We start from the raw sequence: 25,379 nt of genomic DNA on the forward strand, positions 1-25,379 counted from the left end.
GTAAAACTGCGTTTAGACGTAAATCTACGTTTAGACGTAAATCTGAGTTTAGACGTAAATCTGAGTTTAGACGTAAATCTGCGTTTAGACGTAAATCTGCGTTTAGACGTAAATCTGCGTTTAGACGTAAAACTGCGTTTAGACGTAAATCTGAGTTTAGACGTAAACTGCGCTTAGACGCAAAACTGCGCTTAGACGCAATCTGCGCTTAGACGCAAACTGCACTTAGATACAAACTGAGAATTTGCTTTTGCATCATAATAGTTTTTGAACGAAAGCAGCTTTTGGTTTTTAATCGCTGTAAGATTTCCGCTGCACTAATTCACCCCCCCCCCCTCTTAGTGCTCTCGATCCTAACAGTTTAGTATCAATGAACTCTATGGTTACGTCATGATTAGTAACATGATCTCGTATAAAGTGATGTCTAATATCAATGTGTTTTGTTCTTGAGTGTTGTATAGGATTCTTAGTCAAGCATATTGCACTTGTGTTATCACATTTAATGGGAATATTTTTAAGATTAACTTTGTAATCTTCTAAGGTGTTTTTCATCCATACAACTTGTGCACAGCATGCACTTGCTGCAATATATTTAGCTTCGGTTATTGATAGTGCAACCGAGTTTTGTTTCTTAGATGACCAAGAAACAAGGGCATGTCCTAAAAATTGACATGATCCTGATGTGCTTTTTCTATCTAGTTTACAGCCAGCAAAGTCCGCATCAGCATAAGCAATTAACTCAAAATTCTTTGATTTTGGGTACCATAATCCTAGATTTATGGTACCATTAAGATATCTAAGTATTCTTTTAATTGCTTTGAGATTAGATATCTTAGGGTTTGATTGAAATCTAGCACAAAGTCCTACACTGAACATGATGTCCTGTCTGGTTGTAGTGAGGTAAAGTAAACTTCCTATCATACCCCTATATGTTTTTTGATCGAAGCTTTCTCCACTTTCATCAATTTCTAACTTAGTGGAGGTGCTCATAGGAGTGTTAATAGCCTTTGAGTTGTTCATATTAAACTTTTTTAATAAATTCATAGCATATTTAGTTTGACTAATAAAGATGTCATTGCTTAGTTGTTTGATTTGCAAGCCTAAGAAGAATGTTAATTCTCCCATTAAGCTCATTTCGAATTCAAGACTCATAGTTTTAGCAAAAGATTCACAAAGAGATTCATTCGTAGAGCCAAAGATAATATCATCAACATAAATCTGAACAATGAGAAAATTATTTTCAAAGTTCTTGATGAACAATGTAGTATCAACCTTGCCTTTTGTGAAATTATTTTCGATAAGAAAAGAACTATGTCTCTCATACCAAGCCCTTGGGGCTTGTTTTAAACCATAGAGAGCTTTAGTTAATCTAAACACATAATTAAGGAGGCTATTATTTTCAAATCCAGGAGGTTGTTCAACATAAACTTCTTCGGAGATAAAGCCATTTAGAAAAGCGCTTTTAACATCCATTTGAAACAGCTTAAAATTATTACTACTAGCATAGGCAAGGAGCATCCTTATGGCTTCCAATCGAGCCACAAGAGCGAAGGTTTCTTCATAATCGATATCTTCTTCTTGGTTGAAACCTTTGGCCACTAATCTAGCCTTGTTTCTAACCACGATACCATTTTCATCTTGCTTGTTTCTGAAGACCCATTTAGTACCAATAACTAAATGGTCATTTGGCCTAGGAACAAGCTTCCACACCTCATTTCTCTAAAATTGATTCAATTCATTTTGCATTGCGATAATCCATGAATCATCTTTCATGGCTTCGTCAACACATTTGGGTTCAATTTGGGAGAGAAAGGCGGCGTTCGCACAAAATTTTTTAAGAGAAGATCGTGTTTGAACCCCCTTTGACGTGTCTCCTAAGATTAGCTCCTTGGGATGAGCATCCACATACTTTCAATCCTTGAGTAAGGATGTTTTGGAAGTGGATATATCCAAGTTGCTAGTTGGAGAAGGGGTTTCATTTAAATTCAAGGAATCAAAATTAACATCATCGTCAAAATCATTTTTCCTGATTTCAGAAATCTCATTGAAAACAACATGAATGGATTCTTCGATAATTAAAGTTCTTTTATTGAAGATACGAAAGGTTTTAGAAACCGAAGAATAACCAAGAAAGATTCCTTCATCGGATTTAGCATCAAATTTTCCTAAGTTATCCTTTTCATTCAAGATAAAACACTTACACCCAAAGACTTTAAAATATGAAACATTGGGTTTTTTGTTGTTCCATAACTCATAGGGAGTTTTGGTTAGTAGGGGTCTTACTAGAACTCTATTCAAAATATAGCATGCAGTATTTACGGCTTCGGCCCAAAAATATTTGGGTAGGTTGTGTTCATTCAACATGGTTCTTGCCATTTCTTGTAAATTTTGATTTTTTCTTTCTACTACTCTATTTTGTTGAGGATTTCTAGGAGTAGAGAAATTATGGTTGTATCCATTGAGTTCACAAAATTCCTGGAAATCATGGTTTTGAAATTCACCACCATGATCACTTCTAATTGACGAAATCATAGAACCTTTCTCATTCTGAACAAGTTTACAAAACTTGGTAAAATATCTAAGGCATTCACTTTTCTGTTTTAAGAAGTAAGTCCATGTGTATCTGCTATAGTCATCTACAATGACGAAGACGTATTTGCTACCTCCTAGGCTTGATGTGGAGATTGGTCCGAACAAGTCCATATGGATCAATTGTAAGGGCCTAGAGGTGCTTACTTGATTCTTAGATTTGAAACTACCCTTAATTTGTTTACCTAATTAGCAAGCATCACCTTTGATGAACTTGATATGAGGAATTCCTCTTACAAGTTCTTTAGATAATATTTGAGTGATTAGTTTCATGCTAGCATGACCTAATCTTCTATGTCATATCCAAGCATCCTCATTCAAAACAGAAAAGCACATTTCATTACACAAATCATTGATGTCAATAGTGTATACGTTATTTTGTTTCAATGCAATCATTGATATGTTTTTGTGTGATTTTTCAATGATGCAAGCATTAGATTCAAATCTGACAATATATCCTTTATCACATAATTGACTAATGCTCAAGAGGTTATGTTTTAAACCATCAACTAACAAAACATCTTCAATAAAGAAGTTGGATTTGTTACCTATGGTTCCTTTGCCAATGATTTTACCCTTGTTGTTGTCTCCGAAGGTGACATAGCCTTCGTCTATGCTAGTGAGCTTAGAGAATTGAGATGGATCTCCGGTCATATGCCTTGAGCATCCACTGTCAAGGTACCATCTCTTGCTCCTAGCTTGTGATGGTTTAGTTTTCTACAAGAAAGGATGATTTTTAGGTACCTATTTGCTTTTGGGTGTCTCACAAATAGATCTACATTGTCTATCATGTTGCATAGAATTTATCATGGTTCCTTTAGGAACCCAAATCAATTTGTTTGGACTAATTTTCTTGAATGGATAATAATGCGTCTTGTGTCCAAATTTGCAACAAAAGTTGCATTTGTTTTGGTGTCGAACATATAAGATGGTGCCTTTTATAAAGGTGGTTGGACTTTGGTGAGAACTTCTCACAAATCCAATTCCACTTCTTTTGGGAACGTGACTCTTGTTTGCAAGGATCATGTTTAATGACTTGCTACCAACCTCGAATTTCTTCAAGGTGTCCTTAAGTAACAAATTTTCTTTTTGGAGAGTTTCTAAATCATGGCATTTGATGCATGAATTTAAACTATCATGATATTCAGTTTTTAACTTATCAAAATCACAAGTAAGACTATCATGCTCCTTTTTTAGCAATTTATATTTTCTATTAATAATTTTGCATTCATCAAATAAGTCATGGAAGGCATTTAATAATTCATCGAAAGATAAATCTGCATCTATTAAATTCGTTACCTCATCTCCGATGGCCATTAATGTCACGCCCCCACAAAATATATCGATAATATTTAAAATCTTCATCATAACTAACCCAGGATCCAAACACACATTTGAGGTCACTAAGAAAACATTCAGATCAAAATTTTCACTTCTATAATCTACCACTTCATAACCCTGTGCAATTCATAAACATAGCACACATCACTCGATAATTCATACAATCTGAACTCAACTCATCGAAATAAAAACCACAGTGTAAATCCACAAGTGGGGAATTCTATGCAGTCACCACAAACAACGATTTACCATAAGTTCATATCATTACACGAATTTAATTTAACATTCCAAAACCCTATACATGAGGGATCCATTAACTTACACATAATCCACAAGTTTAGATTCATAGTCACATTTCATTAGATGCAAGGTAGCTTATACACAACTACATGTATGCTAACAAAAGTTCTACCCAACGTCTTCTAAACTTTCCACTGCCTCAGCCCATTCTTAACATTTAAGCAAGCGATACGCTATCCTGAAAAATTTATCAACAAACGGGGTGAGCATAAAGAGCTCAGCAAGTGACTAACATATCCATATCAAAATGGTACAATTTCGAAATAGATATAGTTTCAAAGCACAAAGCAGAATATACGATTTCGTAGACATAATATCATTAGGAGCATAATCACAATTTGTCCTTTCAATCATGCATATTTGGTTCTTGACAGATGGAGCATAGAGTAATTTGGAGCATATCAGAAACAAAGGAAACATATCGGAGCTTATCAATGGCATACAAAATGTTTTGAAGCATATCAACGGCATATGGAACATTTGGAAGCAAAATCATCAGTGAATGAAGCCTTTCATAACATATAGGTACACATATCGTACAAGAGCTCAAACGTCGTCCTTGAAGTTGCAATCATATCAATCTTATCCAGAGTATGAACAGAAATAACTCACCAAAACTCTGGATGTCATATCAAACATATAGAGGGTGTAGTGGGATCTCAGTCAGAATGTGATTCATCCATTTCTGAATGACCACCTGACAAAAGTCTCCCACGTCTGGGAGCTCCATCCACCCACGTCTAGGTGAAGTCAAAGGGGGCCGGCAGAGCATCGCAGGCTCTAATCACATACCCACAAAGCGGGCAACAAGCGCATACCCTTTACCATTTCTGGCAAAGGTCCAGAATATCCCACATAACGGGACCCCACAAAGCGGGCAAATAGCGCATACCCTTTACCATTTCTGGCAAAGGTCCAGACAATCCCACACACCAGAGTACAAAAGGGCAGTTTCAACAATAAGTAGCATATATCGGAAGCACACGCGGAACAACGAAGCTTGCATGTGCCTTTTCAAAAACAATGACGCAAGGACACAAATCTCTCACAAATGTATTCCTTTTAGAAAGGAAAATGGAAGCAAGAGTGTACAGGGAATCCAATTATAGTTAGCTCAATTCAAATAAGAAGGTTAGACGAATTCAAGTATCCAAAGGAATGGAACAGAATACGCGAAATCGACCAAAGCTCGATTTCGGACAGAATTCCAGTGGCACATCAAACAAATATTTCAGAATAACAATTATGCTCCAATACTCATAAGAAGACTATGGTCGAACCATATATCAATCTATATTCGGATGGAACAGATTTCATATGAAACAGGGCTCCCAACACAGAGTTACCTCAGATTTGGTAACACAAGGTCAAAATCACAATCACTGTTTTGCAGAATTTATAGGGTCGGACTCAACAGATAATAGGGTAGGCAATTGAATTCCAAAATTTCCAAACTGTATGTCAAAAGAAATATTTTCAAATCTAGTTTCAAATAAAATCAGTTTGGTACAAATCAGAATTATCAACAGGGAGTTATAGGTATTTTAGTATCGATAGGTCAAAAATCTTGAACTCTGTTTTACAGCGTCTATAGTCTCATTTGAAAAAAATGTTTGGGTAAGTATTCGGTGTCCAAATTCTACAAAATCAGTGTCGAAAGAAAGACATAAGAGTCTAATTACAAACAAAATAGTTCCTGCCTGAATTCACATGTTGTGTTAAATCTTATAGCCGAAACAGTGTATAGGGGTCAGTATACCGAAAATATTTCAGAATCCATGGTTTTAAGTCCAAAGAGAGACATATCAGTTTCTAAATAGAAATCTTCCAATTTATTTTGAATCAACATAAAAACAGAGTCTAATACTTCTATAGGATGGGGTTAGAACACTTGCCTTTGAGAATTTTGACCCCCAATGAAAAGATTAAAGCAAGAACCCCAAAAGCCCCAATTTTTGTTTCTCTTCTTCTTCTTCTTCTTCTTTCTTTCTTTCTTTCCCTGATCACCCATGAGCTGCCTTCTCTGCTTCCTTAAGAACGAAGGCAGATAAGCTTAAGCGGTGGGATTTGTCATTTGGTGCATTTTGCAGATTAGTCCTTGTTTTTATCATATTCACGATTAGGTCCTTAGGGTTTACATATAGGTCCTCAGATTTTTTTTTTTTTTTTAACAGATCTCCCAAATCTTAAAAATAAGTTACCTCTAATTCATACTCTATCTCTTTTGTCAATTAAAATAGATGCTTACATTATCACCAAAATTATACGAACATTCGGAAATGAGGGGTGTTACACTCTCCCCCCCTTAAAAGAAAAATTTAGTCCTCTAAATTTATCGTACCTCTATTCGATGAAAAGACGAGGATACGCCTTTTTCATTTCCTCTTCTAGCTCCCATGTTGTCTCCGCTCCAGAATGATGTCTCCAAATTACTTGAACCAGTGGAATGACCCGATTCCTTAGGACTTTTTCTTTCTTATCAACAATCTGAATAGGCTCTTCCACATAGGATAAATCTTTATCGATCTCCACCAGCTCATACTTAATGATGTGAGAAGGGTCATACATATACTTTCTAATCATCGAGACATGAAATATATCATGGACATGGCTCAATGCTGGTGGTAAGGCAATCCTGTAAGCGACAGAACCAACCCTCTCAAGAACCTCAAAAGGTCCAATAAATCTTGGGCTTAATTTTCCTTTCTTCCCAAACCTTATAATGCCTTTGGAAGGGGAGACTTTTAAGAATACAAATTCTCCGACTTCAAACTCAATATCTCGTCTTCTATTTTCGGCATAACTCTTTTGACGACTCTGAGCAGTTTTTAGCCTTTTTCTTATAACTTGAATTTTCTCGGTAGTTTCTTGTACCTTGTCCGGTGCTAACAGCTTTCTGTCACCAACTTCCTCTCAACATATAGGTGTTATGCACTTTCGCCCATATAAAGCTTCATAAGGAGCCATCTAAATACTTGAATGATAACTATTATTATACGTGAACTCAACAAGTGAAATATCCTTATCCCATTCACCTTTCCAATCCATAACATAGGCTCTAAGCAAATCCTCAAGTGTTTGAATTGTTCTTTCTGACTGACCATCAGTCTGAGGATGATATGCAGTACTAAACTTAACTTTAGTGCCCATCGACTCCTGCAATCTTCTCCAGAATCTAGAGAGAAATCTGGAGTCTCTATCAAAGATAATCTCCTTTGGAATACCATGAAGTCTTACTATTTCATTAACATATAAATCTGCAAGTCTATCAAGCGAATAAGTCATATTAATCGGTAGGAAATGTGCAGATTTTGTTAACCTATCAATGATAACCCAAATAGCATCATGCTTTTTAGAGGTTCTGGGTAGTCCTGAAACAAAATCCATAGTAATGCATTCCCATTTCCATTCAGGAATATCTAAAGGTTGTAACAACCCTCCAGGTCTTTGGTGTTCTACTTTGATTTGCTGACAAGTCAAACATTTTGAAACATACATTGCAATTTCCTTCTTCATGCCTTCCCACCAATAATGACTTTGAAGATCTCTATACATCTTAGTGCTCCTAGGATGTATGGTGTACTTTGTAGTATGACTTTCCTTTAGGATTTGATTCTTGATATCTGGTTCATTTGGTACACATACCCTCTCCCCAAATCTCAATAGACCATCATTTGAAACTTGAAATTGTGGCTTCAATTCCTTTTCTACTTCATTCCTCAAATAGATTAAATGTGGATCTCGTAATTGTCCTTCCTTAATTTGTTGAATAAGATCAGATTGCACTTGAATAGAGGCCATCAATATCATCGAGTCTTGCTCTTTGCTCAAAGCTTTCAAATCAAAATTTTCTTCTAATGACTTCCATTGCTTCACGACCAAACTAGCCATAAAACTTGTAGATTTCCTACTAAGTGCATCAGCTACAACATTGGCTTTGCCTGGGTGATAACGGATGGCACAATCATAATCCTTCATAAGTTCTATCCATCTTCGCTGCCTCATGTTTAACTCTTTTTGAGTGAAAATATATTTTAAACTCTTGTGATCAGTAAAGATTTCAAACTGTCGACCATACAAATAATGTCTCCAAATCTTCAGAGCAAAAATAATTGCTGCCAATTCCAAATCATGAGTTGGATAATTCAATTCATAACCTTTAAGTTGCCTAGAAGCATAAGCAATTACTCTCCCTTCCTGCATCAAAACACATCCTAGGCCCTTTCTTGAAGCATCAGTATAAACTACAAATCCCTCACTACCACTTGGAATAGTGAGAATAGGGGCACTAGTCAATCTTCTTTTTAACTCTTGAAAGCTTTGCTCACAGTCATCACCCCATACAAATTTCATATTCTTCTTAGTGAGTTTGGTGAGAGGTTGAGCAATTCGAGAAAATCCCTCCACAAATCTCCTGTAATAACCTGCCATGCCCAAGAAACTTCTAACCTCTGTTACATTTGTTGGTACTTCCCATTCAACTACAGCTTCTATTTTCCTTGGATCAACAGATATACCCTTCCCTGAAATCACATGGCCTAAGAAAGCAACTTCATTCAACCAAAATTCACATTTGCTAAACTTCGCATACAACTTCTTTTCTCTTAGTATGGACAACACATCTCTCAAGTGTTCCTCATGCTCCTGATTACTCTTTGAATACACCAATATGTCATCAATAAATACAATTACACAGATATCCAAGAGCGGTTGAAATATCCTATTCATCAGTTCCATAAAAGCTGTAGGGGCATTTGTCAGACCAAAAGGCATCACTAAGAATTCATAATGACCATATCGAGTTCTGAAAGCTGTTTTTGAAATATCCTCCTCCTTGATCTTCAACTGATAGTAACCTGACCTCAGGTCAATCTTAGAGAATACTTGTGCACCCTGCAGTTGATCAAACAAATCATCAATTCTAGGTATGGGATATTTGTTTTTGATGGTCACCTGATTCAACTGTCTATAATCAATACAAAGCCTCAATGTTCCATCCTTCTTCTTCACTAATAGTACCGGAGCACCCCATGGAGATACACTGGGTCGTATGAAACCCTTATCTAATAATTCTTGTATTTGCTTCTTTAACTCTTCTAGCTCGAGTGGTGCCATTCTGTAGGGAGGCTTAGATATTGGGGTTGTACTGGGAACTAGATCAATAGCAAATTCACCCTCTCTATCTAGAGGTAAACCAGGCAAGTCATCTGGAAATACATCAGGGAATTCTTTGACCACTGAAATTTCATCTAGGTGGGTTTCCTGATTTGAATGCTCCTTTACACACACCATATAACAAAAACAACCTTTCTACATAAGACGATAAACTTAAAGTGCTGATATCAAGCAAGGAGGCAAATCATGCTTAATGCCCTCAAAGAAAAATATAGGCTGATCTGGTATGCAGAAAGTAATTATTTTTTTGTAACAATCAATACTAGCGTGATGAGAAGATAACCAATCCATGCCAAGTATAATATCAAAACCCTGGATCTCTAGGAGAATCAAATCAGCAAGGAGTTCGTGGTCTCCAATAGAGATCAAACAAGATGGGTAGACCAAGTTTGTTGCCAATGAATCTCCAACAGCAGTTGTTACATATAACATATAATCCAGGGGTTTAGGTAGAATATCCAAGTGACAAGCAAAGTATTGTGAAACAAAAGATAAGTTGGAGCCGGGATCAAACAAAACTTTTGCATTTCTTTTAGAAACATGAAGAATACCTTCCACCACTGACTTAGAAGCTTTAGAATCTTGTTCAGTGATAGCGTACACTCTAGCATGGACTGAGGGTCTAGGAGGCAGTGGCTCTTTCTTCTTGTTCAGTGGGCAATCTCTTATTTGATGACCTAGCTTTCTACAACCAAAACATGCTCCAGTCACCCGAAAACACCGACTTGTTTCATGATTTAATCCGCATTTTGCACATAACTGAGTCCTCCCCAATGGTTTCCTTTTCTCAAATCCAGATGTCTTAAACCTCTTGTTACTATCTTCATATTCATTTTCTCTCCTGCTTTGGCTAGTAAATTTGCCCCTTTTGTTCTTGCCAATGATTTCTTGAACTTCCTCCATGTCTCTTTCAATTTTCAAGGCTCTTTCTACCGTATCAGCATATGTCTGTAATTTTAAAGCTGACATTCGGCTTCTTATTGCCGGCCGCAATCCCCTTTCAAACCTTCTTGCCTTTCTAGATTCATCATCAGTCATATGTGTGGCAAACCTAGAGAGCTCAGTGAATTTAGATTCATACTTTGTAACCGTCATACTTCCCTGGATAAGATTCAAGAACTCCAATTCTTTTTGCTCTCTTATGCAATCTGAAAAATATTTGTCGTTAAACTTTTCTTGGAATAACTTCCAAGTCATTGGCTCATGTTTGATTTCAGACATCCTCTTAATCATTCTCCACCAGTGTTCAGCTTCTCCTTCCAGCATAAAGGTGGCAAGAAAAATCTTTCGTTCATCAGAGTAACTTAAGGCATCATCCATCGTTCCGCCACCATTGGATCAGACTCACCACTGAAACTGGGAGGACTAAGCTTCTTAAACTGTCCAATTCCCAACCCCGTCTGGTTTGATGTCTCTGTCCCATCATTATTTCCTTGTTGGACAGGTTGTTGCTGTTGTTGCATCACTTGTGCCATAGTCTCCAAAGTCCGCATAATACCACTCAATTGATCAGCAGTAGATGCAACAGGAAAACCAGATGATCTCGTCATCCTCGCTTCCTAAAACATCAAAAGAACATTTTCTTTGATCAATCTCTGATGACAGTCAATAAACCTCAAATAAAGATAATATTCTTAGTGATTCTCAAATCATGCTCTGATACCACCTCTGTCACGCCCCCACAAAATATATCGATAATATTTAAAATCTTCATCACAACTAACCCAGGATCCAAACACACATTTGAGGTCACTAAGAAAACATTCAGATCAAAATTTTCACTTCTATAATCTACCACTTCATAACCCTGTGCAATTCATAAACATAGCACACATCACTCGATAATTCATACAATCTGAACTCAACTCATCGAAATAAAAACCACAGTGTAAATCCACAAGTGGGGAATTCTATGCGGTCACCACAAACAACGATTTACCATAAGTTCATATCATTACACGAATTTAATTTAACATTCCAAAACCCTATACATGAGGGATCCATTAACTTACACATAATCCACAAGTTTAGATTCATAGTCACATTTCATTAGATGCAAGGTAGCTTATACACAACTACATGTATGCTAACAAAAGTTCTGCCCAACGTCTTCTAAACTTTCCACTGCCTCAGCCCATTCTTAACATTTAAGCAAGCGATACGTTATCCTGAAAAATTTATCAACAAACGGGGTGAGCATAAAGAGCTCAGCAAGTGACTAACATATCCATATCAAAATGGTACAATTTCCAAATAGATATAGTTTCAAAGCACAAAGCAGAATATACGATTTCGTAGACATAATATCATTAGGAGCAGAATCACAATTTGTCCTTTCAATCATGCATATTTGGTTCCTGACAGATGGAGCATAGAGTAATTTGGAGCATATCAGAAACAAAGGAAACATATCGGAGCTTATCAATGGCATACAAAATGTTTCGAAGCATATCAACGGCATATGGAACATTTGGAAGCAAAATCATCAGTGAATGAAGCCTTTCAGAACATATAGGTACACATATCGTACAAGAGCTCAAACGTCGTCCTTGACGTTGCAATCATATCAATCTTATCCAGAGTATGAACAGAAATAACTCACCAAAACTCTGGATGTCATATCAAACATATAGAGGGTGTAGTGGGATCTCAGTCAGAATGTGATTCATCCATTTCTGAATGACCACTTGACAAAAGTCTCCCACATCTGGGAGCTCCATCCACCCACGTCTAGGTGAAGTCAAAGGGGGCCGGCAGAGCATCGCAGGCTCTAATCACATACCCACAAAGCGGGCAACAAGCGCATACCCTTTACCATTTCTGGCAAAGGTCCAGAATATCCCACATAACGGGACCCCACAAAGCGGGCAAATAGCGCATACCCTTTACCATTTCTGGCAAAGGCCCAGACAATCCCACACACCAGAGTACAAAAGGGCAGTTTCAACAATACGTAGCATATATCGGAAGCACACGCGGAACAACGAAGCTTGCATGTGCCTTTTCAAAAACAATGACGCAAGGATACAAATCTCTCACAAATGTATTCCTTTTAGAAAGGAAAATGGAAGCAAGAGTGTACAGGGAATCCAATTATAGTTAGCTCAATTCAAATAAGAAGGTTAGACGAATTCAAGTATCCAAAGGAATGGAACAGAATACGCGAAATCGACCAAAGCTCGATTTCGGACAGAATTCCAGTGGCACATCAAACAAATATTTCAGAATAACAATTATGCTCCAATACTCATAAGATGACTATGGTCGAACCATATATCAATCTATATTCGGATGGAACAGATTTCATATGAAACAGGGCTCCCAACACAGAGTTACCTCAGATTTGGTAACACAAGGTCAAAATCACAATCACTGTTTTGCAGAATTTATAGGGTCGGACTCAACAGATAATAGGGTAGGCAATTGAATTCCAAAATTTCCAAACTGTATGTCAAAAGAAAGATTTTCAAATCTAGTTTCAAATAAAATCAGTTTGGTACAAATCAGAATTATCAACAGGGAGTTATAGGTATTTTAGTATCGATAGGTCAAAAATCTTGAACTCTGTTTTACAGCGTCTATAGTCTCATTTGAAAAAAATGTTTGGGTAAGTATTCGGTGTCCAAATTCTACAAAATCAGTGTCGAAAGAAAGACATAAGAGTCTAATTACAAACAAAATAGTTCCTGCCTGAATTCACATGTTGTGTTAAATCTTATAGCCGAAACAGTGTATAGGGGTCAGTATACCGAAAATATTTCAGAATCCATGGTTTTAAGTCCAAAGAGAGACATATCAGTTTCTAAATAGAAATCTTCCAGTTTATTTTGAATCAACATAAAAACAGAGTCTAATACTTCTATAGGATGGGGTTAGAACACTTGCCTTTGAGAATTTTGACCCCCAATGAAACGATTAAAGCAAGAACCCCAAAAGCCCCAATTTTTGTTTCTCTTCTTCTTCTTCTTCTTCTTCTTCTTTCTTTCTTTCTTTCCCTGATCACCCACGAGCGGCCTTCTCTGCTTCCTTAAGAACGAAGGAAGAGAAGCTTAAGCGATCGGATTTGTCATTTGGTGCATTTTGCAGATTAGTCCTTGTTTTTATCATATTCACGATTAGGTCCTTAGGGTTTACATATAGGTCCTCAGATTCTTTTTTTTTTTTTTTGAACAGATCTCCCAAATCTTAAAAATAAGTTACCTCTAATCCATACTCTATCTCTTTTGTCAATTAAAATAGATGCTTACATTATCACCAAAATTATACGAACATTCGGAAATGAGGGGTGTTACAATTAAGGCGTAATGAGCAACTTGCTCGGTGTTGGACTCCTCTTCTTCGGACGCGCTCGAATAATCCCATGTTGCTTTGAGCGCCTTCTTCTTTGATGTTCTCTTTTTGACTTAGGGACAATCACTCTTGTAGTGTCCTGGCTTTTTGCACTTATAGCAAATAACTTGGTCCTTCTTGGGTTCAAGTTTATTTTTTGTGTCATTCTTAAACTTGTTTCTTTTAATGAACTTTTTAAATTTTTTTGTTAGAAGTGCCAAGTCATCGTCACAGTCCTCATCACTTGAGTTTTCTCTCAGGTTGTTTTCTGAAGTTTTAAGTGTCATATCCTTCCTGTTCTTTGGAAGGATATCTTCTTGCTCTTCATGAGCTTTACAAGTCATCTCGTAGGTCATTAATGACCCGATTAGTTCTTCAAGAGGGAAGTTGTTTAGATCTTTCGCCTCTTGAATAGCAGTGACTTTAGGATCCCAACTTTTAGGAAGGGATCTTAGAATCTTATTTACGAGCTCAAAATCTGAAAAACTTTTTCCGAGTCCTTTTAGACCGTTGATGACATCCGTGAAACGGGTAAACATGTCGCCAATAGTCTCACTCGGTTTCATCCGGAAAAGTTCAAAAGAGTGTAACAAATGATTGATTTTTTACTCTTTCACTCTACTTGTGCCTTCATGAGTCACTTCGAGTGTGTGCCAAATATCAAATGTGGTTTCACAAATCGAAACACGATTAAACTCGTTTTTATCAAGTGCACAAAATAAGGCATTCATAGCCTTTGCATTAAGAGCGAAAGCCTTCTTCTCCAAATCATTCCAATCGATCATTGGAAGAGAAGACTTCGAAAAACCATTTTTGACAAGATTCCAAAGTTCAAAATCCATAGAAATAAGAAAGATCCTCATTCGGGTCTTCCAAAAGGTGTAGTCCGTCCCATTGAACATGGGTGGACGTGTAATAGAATGGCCCTCTTGGTTTCCGGCGTAAGCCATCTCTCTTGGGTTTTAATACGTTTGAGAGTTAACCCCGCTATGATACCAATTGTTAGGATCAAGAGCACTAAGAGGGGGGAGGGGGGGTGAATTAGTGCAACGGAAATTTTTCAGCGATTAAAACTGAAACCTGTGTTCATTTGATAAAAAATGATTTCGATGTAAAGGCCAATTCTAAGATTACTTAAGATTAAGTGAGATGACGTTAAAGTAAATCTACAAAGGCAGTTTGCAGTTTATGATGAAAATCAGAATGCAAGCGCAAACTGAAATGCGACGTTCGTACGATAAAACCAGTTTACGTCTAGATGACAATTTTGAAGATACTGAACTTTGAGATATGTTTTATACATGCGCAGAAGGTAGTTTGCAGTTATTATTGAAATCAAAACGTAAACGTAAACTGAAAAGTAATGATCGTACGAAAAAGTCGATTTACATCTAAACGAAGATTCGGAAAGTTCTGAACTTAGAAATTCATTCGTAAAAGCGCAGAAGACAGTTGCTATTTAGGAGGTTTGCAGTAAAGATAAAATGCTCAAAGTAAATGCAAACCGAAATTTAGAGTGGTTCGGTCAATCTTGACCTACTCCACTTTTGGCTTCCTCCACCGATGAGGTCACCGACGTCAACTAGAGGCTTTCCTTCAATAGGCAAAGGCCAACCACCCTTTTACAGTTTCACTCCTTTTGACGGGCTTAGGAGACAACCCTTACAGAAATTTTCTCTCCTCTCTTTACAACTCAAAACTTTGAAGAACAGAGGGAGGAGAACTTTTGGCCCTTATAACAATTTTGAGCTCTAAGAATCACAGAAAGATATCAAGATTTCGAGTGTAAGTTGGTTACCTTTCAGTGCTGAATGGGTGGGGTATTTATAGGCCCCAACCCAGTTCAAATTTGGAGCTCAAAACTGTCAATTCCCGGAATTCCGGGATCAGGCGGTTGCACCTCCTGACTAGGGCGGATGCACCACTTGGCAGAGCTCGAAGACTGAGCCTCTGGGCAGTGCCACCTCTGTCAGGGGCGGTTGCACCTCTCTGCCAGAGCTTGAAGACCGAGCTCAGGCGGTTGCACCTCCTGACTGGAGAGGTTGCACCGCCTGGCAGAGCTCGAAGACCGAGCTCAGGCGGTGCTACCTCCTGTCAGGGGAGGTTGCATCGCCCAGTCTCACTTGGAGACTGAGCCCAGGCGATTGCACCTCCTGGCTGGGGCGGTTGCACCGCCCAGTCTCCCTGGGAGACTTAGCCCAGGCGGTTGCACCTCCTGGCTTGGGCGGTTGCACCTCCCATAGCAATCAGGGTCCGAATGGGTAGATCCATTCGGCCCAAATTGGGTTTTTCAAGGGCCCAACTGCCCCAAGATTAAGCTAATGGGATCACCTCCCATTTCCAACTTAATCATTGTGCTAACTATGATAAATCCTAAGACAATTTCTACAGCTTGCTCCGGTGCGTCAATCGCTTCTTCCGGCAAGTTTCCGGTGAACTTTCGTCGATCATCCGATGAACCCTCGGTGATTCTCCTGCGGACTTCCGGCAAACTCCTGGACTTGCGACGATACACTTGGCGAGTTCCGACGAGCTTCTTTGGCAAGCTTATGGACTTCTCGGATTTGTTCCCGTAAAGCCTCCGACGATAGTCCGAACTTCCGTCGAGCTCTCGAACTCCCGACGTGATCATTGTCATGACTCCGGCGCAACTCCTGCTGCATGTCTTTCTTTCATCGTAGTTATTCCTGCACACTTATCTCAACATATAGGTTAGACAACAAATGACAATTGACTTCATCATCAAAATCCGAGATTCAACATAGGAGTCCTATTAGGAGTTGGTTATAAGTAGGAGTCTTGAGTAGGAGTCCTATGAGGAGTTGGTTAGAAGTATGAGTCTTAAATAAGAGTCCTATTAGGAGTTAGGGTTTAGAAGCCCTATAAATAGTCATATATTCCACCTCTTTTCATAAGCAATAGATGAATCTTTTCTGTAGCCTTTGAGTAGCAACTTGGATGGAGGAACCCCTATAGAGTTCCAAGGAGGCCGATCCCCTAAAGAGATCAACCCCAAGTTTAGAATTTGCAAGGGTTCTAACAGGGGTTTGAATTAATGCAGCGGATTAAAACTCGTAAGTTTGAAATCGATTTCGTAAATGTGTAGAGATTTTGATTCGATGAAGGATGACTTAGCTAAAATAGCTTGAGTAAAGGAAGTCAAGAGTAGGGAGAAGAAAACTGAATAGTTTGCTGCTAAGAAGATAAGTGGTTCAGAAAATTAAACACTCACACATTCAAGGAACACCACAATGTAAAGTGGTTCGGTCAAATAACCTACATCCACTTGCGAAGCCTTCTTTGATGAGGCTCCCAACTTCCACTAGCGAATCACTTTGAAGAGGAATGATCAAATACTCCTCTTACAACCTTTTTATAAGTGGTTCACACTCTTACAGATTTTTCAAAGAGAAAGAGGGAGGTGAACACTTAAGCTATTGAAAACAAGACTTTGCTAAAGCTTTTTCTCAATTTCTAACTTCTCAAAAAGGTAGAATTGAGGGTATTTATAGGCCCCAAGAGGATTCAAATTTATGCTCCAAATTTGAATTAATTTTGGGTTTCCCGGTGCTGGCGGTGCCACCGCTTGTCAGTGTTTGACACTGATAGTGTACCGGCAGTGCCACTGCCAGACCTCTCGGGTTCTGGGCAATGCCACCGCCTAGTCCGACAGTGTACTGGTGGTGCCACCGTCGGACCTCTCGAGTTCTGGGCGGTGCCACCGCCCAGTCCGACAATGTACTAGCGATGCCACCACCCAGTCCGACAATGTACTAGCGATGTCACCACCGGACCTCTCAGGTTCTGGGCAGTGCCACCACCCAGTTCAGTAGTGCCACCGCCTGGACTACTCCAACTCACTGGTTAGGCTCCAAACTTGGCCCAAACTAGTCCAAACTCGGGCCCAATTGGCCCATAACTGGGTTATAAGATTAACCCTTAATCCTAACCCAAATTATATGCAAACTATGAAATTAAGACATTGTCCTAAGCAAATTTGTAAGCGGCAATGTCAAGTTTCCTTCCGGCGAGCTTTCCAGCGAACTTCCGGTGGACTTCCGATATACCCTCGGATTTCTTCCGGTAGACTCCCAACAGGCTCTCGGTCTTGTGGCAAGTTTAACGAGTCTTTAGCAAGTATCTAAACCTTCTCGGTGATCTCCACGAACCTCCGAAGATCTTTCCGACGGACTTCCGAAAACTTCGGTAAGTCCCCGATTCTTTCTCGGTTGGTTCCGGCAGCACTTTCGATGATTCTTCAGACTTTCGGCGGACTCTCGAACACTCATCGAACTTGACTCTGGTAAACTTGCTTTATGTCTTCAAGCTATCATAATTAATCCTGCACATGTAAAACATACTTCGATCTAGACAATTAATCCTAAGCATCTAATCAAGTTGTCCGGCATGTCATTGGTCCCTCGACGCTTCGTCCGATTCTTCGGCGTATCGGCCTCTCTTGCGGCCTATTGCCCAATCGGCCATTTGACTCTACAACTTCGATATCCTTGGCACAATCTCCGCTCTTCTTGGCCCGATGCCTGAATCCACGGCCCGAAGCCTTCTGTCAATACGTCGACCAATCCACCGACCCGACGTTCAATCTTCTGATATGTTCCTCTAGCCCAACATGATTTTCCTGCTTTAATTATCTCATCCTGATCGAAGCATCCTACGTTGCTCAAAACGTAGATTAAATCATAAACACATATCAAGTGGTTTCATCATCAAAATACGAGATTCAACATATACCTCTTTGTCAGATAGCGATTTTGTCATCCTAGTAGTGTACCTGATTCTTAGACTTGATACACCAAGGATGTCCTATATTAGTACTCCACTCTTTGATACCAAACTTATAAGTTTGGAAGTTCCAAATCTAGTACAATCAGTCATTAGGAGTGGTAGCCAAGTTTACAAGGGCTATTGATTGTCAATAAAGAATCATCCTCTCTCAGTATCATGAGAGGAATATCCTATGTGCTCTTACTTAGATAAATCCTTAACCAAGGTTATTTGGATTGAGAGAGAAAGAGTTCTCCGAGAGAATCCAATTAGAGGGAGACTCGAGGAGAGACCGTATGGGCCTGACAGTACCATACCTGATATACGATCTCTGGGATATTATATGGATTAGAAACTATAGGTATACAGTAACTAAGGATAGACATGTACAAAGGATTGGATTACCCTATATCGTTTGGAGACTATGGCGTAGTGGCCTAGTACGTCCGCAGTCGATGAGTTGAGTGAATTAGTTATGGAGATAATAATTCACTAAGCTAGAAGAAGTTCTAACAAGTATGACTCATGACTAGCTTGATATTGTGCCTAGAAGGTCACACTATATGGTAGGCATTGCAATAAGTATAGGTTTAGTTATGAGATATCCGTTGGAGCCCCTATCTTATTGGATATCCAATAAGCCTCTAAATTATTGGATCCCATGGATGAGATTCAATAAGAGCTAATAAGAGATTATTCGGTAGAGACCAACTAATCTTATAGGTTTAGGTAATTGGATGGAAATCTAGTACCCAATAGGACAAGATCCATTATGGTTAAATTAACTAGGGTCTCTATAAATAGAATGGAACCAAAGGCCCATAGGTTGCCTATGGGCCTTTCTAGTTACCACCTATCATTCACCTCTCTCATATCCTCCTCAAATAGTATGTTAGAGATTTGGACAGTGATTTGAGGAGCATCATCGCAGTCCTGCTATGTGGATTACTACTAGAGAGGAGAGCACTTGAACTTCTTCATCTAATCTCTTAGATCTGTAGGAATTCAAGGATATATGATCTCCCTAGTTAAAAACACTATCTCACATATGGATTTAAGTTTTGCGGGTTTTTTTTTTTGCACCAATCTTCATACGATAATAAACACCTTTCTGAAAAATTTAGGGTTTTTGTTTTCTATTATTCCGATGTGCATGTGACGTCACCCCTAGATTTCTCAATACCTTATAGAGAAGAAAAATGACGACAAGCTATAAATGAGGAGATTCATGATATTAACAAAAATGATACATGAGAGTTCACTATCCTTCTAAAAGACCACCAACCGATTGATATTAAGTGGATCTTCACAACAAAATGAAAGACATATGGGGAGATAGAGAAATACATTGCAAGATTGGTTGAAAAGGGATACAGACAATAATACGGGATCGACTATGAAAAAATATTCGCACCAATTGCTCAACTAAAGACTAGAGACAATAAGATTATTTCTTTTCCTAATAGCTTAAATGAAATAAAAAAATTTATAAATAAATGTGAAATTAGTATTTCTTAATGAAGTTCTTAAAGAAGATGTATATGTTCAACAACCTCCTAGTTTTATTATTCATAAACAAGAAGACAAGGTATACAAGTTAAAAAGAGCTCTTTATGAGCTTAAATAAGTCCTACGAGCATGAAATTCTTAGATAAACACTCATTTTATTCAAAATGATTTTTCTAAATATCCATGTGAGCATGCTCTCTATATATTATATAATGAAGATATCTTATTTGTATACTTGTAAATAGATGATTTAATTTTTATAGATAATATTATCTTTATGATTAAAGATTTTAAATTCTTTATGAAGAAGAAGTTTAAGATGACCGACTTAGACTTAATGATTTATTTCCTTAATATCAAAGTTATACAAGACAATGAAAAAAATTTTATCTCACAAGAAAATGATGCAAAGAATATTCTAAAGAACTTTTGTATGGAAGACTATCATCCTATAAATACACCTATGGAATATGGTAGCAAGTTGACTAAGGAATGTGAAGGTAAATATATTGATCCAACTTATTATAAAAGTCCAATCGGATGTTTTAAGGTATTTGATATGCACTTGACCTCATATACTATTTGGAATTAGTTTAATAGGTAGATATACGGAAGCTCATAAGACATCTCATTTAAATATCGCTAAAAGAATTTTATAATATATTAAAGAAATAATTGAGTATGAAATATTCTATTCATCACCTAAAAAGATTAGAGCTTATTGGACATAGTCACACTAATTAGGCCGGAAGCTATAGTGATCGGAAGAGTACAATCCAATTTGTATTTTATTTTGGTGTAACTACATTTGCATGGTCTTTAATAAAACAACATATCGTTCGAATATTAAGTTATGAAGCAGAATATATACCAGCATCTTCTTGTGTTTGTTATGCAATATGACTAAAATGATTACTACAAGAACTTCATATATCATAGGAGAAGTCAACCAAGATTTATGTTGATAATAAATCAACTATTGACTTAGCCAAGGATCTAGTCTACCATAAAAGATCGAAGCATATTGACATAAGATTTTATTTTATAAGAGATCATGTTAAAAACAAAAAATTTGAGCTACTTTATGTCAAGATAAATGAACAAGTGGTCGATATACCCACAAAACCTCTCAATTTTGAAATATTTTAATAACTTTGAAGGAAACTTAGCAGATTAGATGGAACAAGTTTTAGGAAAAAAAATGTTAGAATTAAATTAAATTCTAATAACTTTGTTATGAAAATAAAGAGGTATTATACCAACTTAGCATTAAGGTATCATACCGACTTAGAATTAAGTAAAAGATTTATTGTAACAAGAGGAGAAATAGATTAAATATTTATAAAAAGATAAATTAAATTGATTATTGATTCTTAAAATAATTTTTTTTTTAAGAGTGATATATATATATATATATATGAGGACTATATAAACCCTATATATTGGGTCATAAAACATATATAATTTTTAAAATTATAAAAAGTCTCGAGTGAAAGATAAAATATTTTATCCTGTCTATTTCTTTTATGTGATAGTCCTACCTCATCTTCCTACATGTTTTAACAAATGATTGATCAGAATATATAAATAAAAATGGCAAATGTTGTATAGGCTGTCTTTTTCAAGTCCAGCATGGTTTTTCTGATAGACTGAGCTTTTGAATAAGAGGCCTTTTACTAACGACTGCATCTCTTTCCTTTTCCTTGCACTGCCATTTGTTGCATTTGTAACAGATTGAATCAGCTGCACCATTAAATCCAAGGATCTAATGGATTTAATGGTGCAGTTCCGACACCAAGCCTAGAATCCAGTTCCGACACACCAAGGACCTTCCCATCTTTCCCCTTCAAACAGAGCCTCAAATCCAAGGATCTCCCCCTTGCGCACGCCCGAGTATCCGTCTCCGGCCTATATACCACCGAAGAACACGTTCCTTTCGGCGCAGGATTTGGGCATTCCGGCTCCGACTCGACGGTTGCCGTGGGTATCGAGGCGGAGTCGGGGATCTCCGGCAGGGGGTCGAGAGGGGCGTCGGGATCGATAGGGGAGACTCTACCGGGAGAGATGAGCCGACGGGGGTCGATGATGCCGAGGCCGAGCTTGTTGCTGGGAGAGGGGGGAGCTGTGCAAGTACCACTGGTGAGATGGCTTCGGCGAGGGCTTGTGGGTGCGGAGGTCGCCTTGGGATGAGGAGCGGCAGCGGCGGTCGGGACTTTGTAGGACCGCGGCGAAGGAGCAGCACCAGACGCGGCGGATGCCGGGGGCCCGGCGGCCTCCGGAGGCTGATCTCCGGCCTCCGGCATCCGCCATTGCTACGAGGGGCGACGAGGAGCAGAAAACTAATGGCGTCAGGGTTGGGGGTTCGTCTTCGGCGCCAATGGAGAGTCCGGAGAGAGGCGGCAAGCAACCAGGATCCAATCCAAAGCGGAGTGTAGATGTATAATCAAAATCCTGTTCGTTTCGATACACGTGGGTAAACGATACACGTGAGTTGTGCAACTCCGCTGTGAATCTGATTTTGTTCTTGTGATCGTAATGGGCATTAGGTTTGCTCAAAATCCCTGCTGACAGTTCTATGATGTGATGAAAGTGTTGGAAAAAATACGACAAGAGGATAAAATTATTATGAAAATAAATAATAAATATAAGATCAAAAATATTATAGAAAATATATTTAGTGTATAAATATTTTTTAAAAAATAATATTTATATTTTTTTCTCGATAAATTTGCTATGGGTTTGATATAAATGGTTTTAGTGGATATAACAAACCTTTATAATATATGTACTGAACAAATAATAAAGAATCTTCAAAAAAGAATTAGAAAATGTCTAATTCAATCACGAAAGAAGAAGAGTACGAAAGAGATGTATACATTATTTACCCTCAAATACCTATTTATAGATATTTTTCTTAAAACACACCAACTTTGAAAAATAACTATCAAACTAACTATAAAAGAAACCATCTTTTCAAATAAATCTTTTAAAAAAAAAAAAAATTTCTTTTTAATTTGAATAATTTATAACAATCCCTCACTTGTTCAAATTTAAAATTTTCTCCAAGTGATTAAATAGTATTTATGAATAACGTAATATATCTTTCAATTTGAATAATACGTTAGTGTAAACAACACAAAGTGAAGTCGAAATCACAAATAACATAAAAGTTTTGAATTTATTATTCATAATGACAACACTAGTGATACCACACACATAAATACAACATCCTTGTATTCCTCATAAAATCTCGCTTAGCTCTAATATGGCCTTGGGCTCATCCAAGTTCATGAACTTTTACGAGAGAAAACTCCAACTCCCAATCGAAGCGGCACCACTTCTAAGTTCATGTAGGTGAAGTTCTTATAGTATCTTTGTCACTCTTTGAGATACTTGTCCTAATTTGACTGAACTTCATTAAGAATATAATTAACTCAACCCTCATTTGGTAACAACCAGCACTTTAACATCTTTAGATGAGACTCGTAAAATTTTTTAAAGTGACGAACTATTCCACATGTTAATGACTTGTTCTTACCCTTTGAACTCTTCATTACTCATTTCATAATGTTGAATAGTATTAGGTCCAGCCCATATGTGGGTTTGGACCCAAATTAATAATTAAGAGAGAAAGGGAAAAAGGTGAGAGTAGAAAAATTAGAGAGTGCAGCGTGTGTGTGTGTGAGCAATGAACGTGTGCAACGGCGTGCAGAGAAAAGAGGAGAGAGAAATAGAGAGAGAAAGTAAGGTTTCTAAGATTTTTGAATGACGATCGGTGGTCAAACATTGTCAGTTTTGGCTCAAATTTTATGTGGAGAATCCTTGCAGCAAACTCTACAATCCTAACGGTGTTGATATAGAATTTACCCTCTCTAAGGTACTTTTCTACTATATCCACTTTGTGAGATCTAGAATTCTCTTATGAGAAGATCCACCTTATGAAGATATGCTATTCTTGAGCCAAGATTTATGATCTTGATACTATTGTGATCCTTTAGTTATTCTAGAGAAGACCTATTGTAAACCTGTTATCATTACTATTGATAATGGAAGTTTGAGGTGGACTACGGTCCCGTGGTTTTTCCCATATTGGATTTTCCACGTTAAAAGATTTGGTCTCAGTGTGTGATTGATTTTTTGCTCTATTATTTATGTTGTGGTGGTTGATATTTTCATTTGGATATCAAATTGGTATTTTGATGAGGAACCCATTTTGATACACAAAGAGATAAAAGAATATTCTATTTTAACAGGTTTTTTCCCAACAAGTGGTATCAAAGCAATAGGTTGTTTAGTGCTAGTTTTTATTATGTGATTGAAATGGAGTAGTCAGATGGTATGATTAAATTAAACTCATCAAATTATTCCACTTGGGGGCGTCTGATGGAAGATTTGCTCTATTGCAAAGATTTGTATAAGTCTATCAAGGTTAAAGATAAACATTCTACTATGGACAATGAAGAATAGGAAGTTCAATATAGAAAAGCTATTGCCTATATTAGAAGATGGGTGGATATATTGCATGAGCATATTTCTGATGAAACTAGAGCTGATGTTGTTTGGCAAAGGTTAGAAAACCTTTTTGCGAAAAAGACAATGGGAAATAGAATTTCTCTCCTTAGAAGGCTTGTAAATTTGAAGTATAAAGATGGTAGTAATATTATTGAGCACATAAGCCTATTTAAAGGTCTTGCAAACAAGTTGGTTGTTATGAAAATGAATATAGATGATGAGATGCAAGGATTATTACTTCTCAGCTCTTTACCAGAAAGTTTGCTAAATGAAGATAAGATCCATGTGGTGACTATTTGCAACTCCACGCTAGAGGAAACTCTAACTATAGATATGGTTAAAGACAGTTTGCTAAATGAAGATACTAGAAGGAAAGAACATGGTGAATCTTCTTCTGATGCCTTTGTTACTGAAAAACAAGAAAGACGTGGAAGAAGTCATAATAGAAACCCACATGGATATAGAGGAAGATCTAAGTCTAGAAGAGATATCAAATGTTTTCACTGTAATAGGCCAGGTCACATGAAGAAAGAGTGTAGGTTTTGAAAGCGAGAACAGAATGAAATGAAGAAAAATAAGAAAGAGACCAATACAGTTACTGCTAAAGGTAAAATCATTATTGTTTGTGATGAAGGTTGTGTTAGTCTTGTAGCTCAGGACAGTAATTGGGTAATTGACTCTGGTGCTTCATTTCATGTTACTTCTCATGGTGATTTCTTTATATCTTACACTGTTGGTGATTTTGGTAATGTCAGAATGAGAAACAGTGGTACATCTAAGATTGTGGGTATTGGAGATATTTGCTTGGAGACCAGTATTATGAGCAAATTAATACTCAA

General features: G+C 37.6%; 1 long non-coding RNA gene across 1 annotated transcript; it reads right to left on the reverse strand.

Moving 5' to 3' along the window:
- Positions 1 to 4,148: 4,148 nt before the first annotated feature.
- On the reverse strand, positions 4,149 to 6,525 carry LOC135635512 (uncharacterized). The gene is made up of 2 exons (XR_010495651.1): positions 6,126 to 6,525; positions 4,149 to 4,408 (listed from the first exon to the last, which is right to left on the reverse strand). It is a non-coding gene; the product is annotated as an uncharacterized LOC135635512 (long non-coding RNA).
- Between the last annotated feature and the right edge of the window lie 18,854 nt (positions 6,526 to 25,379).

Source organism: Musa acuminata, chromosome BXJ3-4, assembly GCF_036884655.1.
Source record: "Musa acuminata AAA Group cultivar baxijiao chromosome BXJ3-4, Cavendish_Baxijiao_AAA, whole genome shotgun sequence".
Taxonomy (NCBI): Eukaryota; Viridiplantae; Streptophyta; class Magnoliopsida; order Zingiberales; family Musaceae; genus Musa; species Musa acuminata.